The 3494-nt window shown below is 46.6% G+C and overlaps 1 pseudogene; it reads right to left on the bottom strand.

The window, feature by feature from the left end:
* Positions 1-770: 770 nt before the first annotated feature.
* Positions 771-1636, bottom strand: LOC136491932 (uncharacterized; annotated as a pseudogene).
* Between the last annotated feature and the right edge of the window lie 1858 nt (positions 1637-3494).

Here is a 3494-nt window from a genome sequence, read left to right as displayed (position 1 = left end):
CACGGTTTACAGACAGATTCTGTAATTTATTTTTTTTATTAGTATCTGAATACCCCGTGCGACACCCTATGTAACATCCGATGTAACACCCCAAAACTTTACACCCCGGAACTAAATAAGGCCTAAATATGGAATGTTTTTCCTGTTGAACCGACTAAAATTTGATTATACATGCATGGCAGCGATACGCATGTTGGTGTTGCATGCGACTCCCTTTGCCTTCACGAGCCTTTAGTCTTCACCCAACCAAACTTATTCACGGTGAAGTGACTGTGTACGGACCTGTTTAGTAGAGTTTGTTTTAGTTTTAACTTTTTAATTTCTGGTAGGGTGATTTTAGTTGATTTTTATAGTAGAGAAGGGTAATATGCAGATGAAAATTGATTTTATAGTGATTATGGTAAGAGGATTGAGAAGGGAGCGTTAAGGAACAGATTTTTTTATCTTCTTCGGTGTAAATGGAAAAGTGATTACACTCTCTCCATCAAAATCTGTTTAGCCAAGGATAAGTGATTCTCACGGACAATCTGCTCCGAACAACGCTGCCAAACCACCCCTGCATATGATTCATACGCTCCAGATCAGAAGTTCTTCCATCATCTTTGAAAATACAACTTCAAACAAACCGGACTTAGTAGCTTGCTTATGACTAACTGAAGTTGAGGAAATAATTAAACAGGCATAAGTAATCAGCATAGCACTTCACTTCTAGACTTATACTACGATTCTAATAGCCGGAGGAGTAGTTGCTAATCAACTCACCACTCTAGTCAGTCGTAAACCCCCCACTGCCAAATCGGGCTGCTTGGGAAGTCATCCACGACGTCAGCGATTCCCAGAAGACTGTGAAGCATGTCGTCGTCATGCACCGCCGCCGACCCGTCGGGCGCGGTCCCGCCACCGCGCTGTAAACCTCCTTGGTGCATGCTGTCGTGCGCCACCGGCGCAGCTGCCTGCGTGGTCACACCGACGGCGGCGACACCGCTATGCTGCCCTCCGTCCGGGACTGGCGCCACCGCGTTCTTCGCCTCGTGCTCGCCGTCGTCGGTCCCCTGCAGGCAGCGGTAATAGAGCTTCATGAGCTCGTCGATCGAGCTGCGGTCAGCATCGGGCACGCAATCTATGTCTGGCAGCGCCAGCAACTCCTTGCACGCCTCCATCATCTTGAGCATGTGGCGGATGACGCCGTCCTGCGCCCGGAGCATCGCCTTGCGGCGGTACCGGCTCTCGGGCGACTCCTGCTGATCCTTGTTGGCCTGCTGGACCAGGGCAGCGCGCAGCAGCAGCAGAGGCCGAGTGGTCGTCAGTGCCGGGCTGGAGCTGGAGCTGGGCCTCACCGTCGTGGCCGGCGCGGTCGCGGCCGGCCGAGCGGCCCTCGAGCTTCATGAGAAGCAGCTGGTCCTTCCACATGCGTTTGGCGCTTCTTGAGGTCGGCGATGTCGATGGACTCGGAGTCGCTGAAGAACTCCTCCTGGCTTTCCGGTTGTTCCTGGTCAGCGGCGCCGGCATGGTGGTCGGCAACGGCAATGGCCTTTCCCTTGCCCTTGCCGTCGTCCTTGGGTTCGTCCATGGTCGTTGGCTTGTTGGGAGCATGACAAGGCTTCTGATAGTAGTCGATACTTTCGCAGTTCTCCATGATAATGTGGCTACCGTGTAAGTACGTGTAGTGATGCTACGGGATTGGAGTGACTGATGATGATATGACGGAGAAAGGTGGTGGGGCACCGGCAACACTCGAGCTCGCCCTGGCGTGTTTGATGTAGCTAGGGACTGTCCCTAGATGTCATATCAGATGTTTAGATATTAATTAAAAAGACTAAACATAAGTCTAATTAGGTTTAATAAATTTGTCTCATAAATAATTAGTTTTAATCTATGTTATTAGTTTTATAATTACTTTACGTTTGATACTCTGAATTAATGTCAAACATCCGATGGACTAAATTTTAGTTAGGCGGAAGGGCTGCCGTGCGTTGCCTCTGTTAGGTACTCCTACGCACTGCAAATTACTACTAGCGTGCACGTGCAAGGCTAGTGGCTCTCACTCGCATCACTTTACCCTTGCTGCCCATGCAAATCACTTGTAGCTGCGGACGTACGACGTGGATGGTCATAAACCTCACGAAGAAACCCAAGAAGTAGGAGCTGCATGCAGTGACCAAGGGAACCATGAGCGCGAGAAGCTTCCTTATGGTCGGCGCAGTGTGGTAAATCTTCGATTTCACATAAATACTCGTATTTTTCTAGATTTATTTTAGGATTTGATAGCGTTATTTTTTAGTTGTAGACAACGTTCCTATCGACGACAAGACGTCTACGGTAACTTCGTCAATCTCGAGATGTGTCGGCATAGTCTTTCGGATATGCTCATAAGAGGAGAGTTTACGTATGTGTATTCATAGGGGCGAGTGTACGTGTGTATTAAGCGTCTGCGCATCTCTACTTGTGTAATTTAAAAAAAAACATCAGCATGCATGCAGCGTAGAAAGGCATGGACGTGACGCTCGACGCGTGGGCACGACCGATCGATCTCAAACTCTGTGCATGCGCGCCATTTTGCGACGATTCCATGCATGCCGCATTAGCGTCGTCGCTGACGTAAGGAAGAATGCAGGGCCTCTAAGGCAGTCCCAATGCTAAAAACTACGTATAGTTTATATACCTATTAATTTTCATAGACACTATGTATAGAAACCATGGTTCCAATAGATAATTTCTACAGAATAATTTTTTATCCAATCACATACACTCTCTCTCCATTCGCTACCAATCTTATCTCTTCGTGTCTTGGTTCTCGTGTAGACATGGTTTCTAACTTAGACCCGGTTTCTATGATTTTTGTTCTCTCTCTTCAATAACTACCTTGCCACATCAGCAAAATGCTTAGGTGGCAGTACAATTAATGCCCATAGAAACTATAGTGGTTTCTGCATTGGGAGTGCCCTAAGGCCCGTCTCAACGAGGATTTCATAAAATTTTATGGACATTAAATATGCTGACATAGCACTGTCTTGATGAAGAGAGAGAAGATAAAAGTTTCATGGGAGTAGAGAGAGTTTCATGGAGATGAAACTCTTCTGCACTGTTTCCAAAATATGGGTGTGTTGAAAACTAGAGGATGAAACCCCCACTGAGACTGGCCTAACAGCGGCGTTGACTTATCCATGCTAGCATCGGGTTTCGTGAAAATATCGTGAACACAATGCATTGCCTTTGATCTTCTCGGTCGGCGTCGTGTACCGATTCTTTTACACCATGATTATTATTGGTTTGGTTTGTGGCTCACCTAGGCTCGCGGGGTGCAACATATCACGTGGCCGGTTTAGTTGCTTGCATGAGTAAGGCCCTGTTTAGATCATTTTCGGATTCTTAAAAACTAGTTTTTGTCTTTAGTTTCTAAAATTTAGATTCTAAGCAAAAACTGATGGAGTGTTTGAATCCTCTAGTTTCTAAAGAATCTGACTTTATTTATTACTTACTTGGTCATAAAAAAC

The sequence above is a fragment of the Miscanthus floridulus genome, chromosome 11 (assembly GCF_019320115.1).
Source record: "Miscanthus floridulus cultivar M001 chromosome 11, ASM1932011v1, whole genome shotgun sequence".
NCBI lineage: Eukaryota > Viridiplantae > Streptophyta > Magnoliopsida > Poales > Poaceae > Miscanthus > Miscanthus floridulus.
Note: the sequence above shows the minus strand (reverse complement) of the source record. Positions and strands in the feature narration are given on the sequence as shown.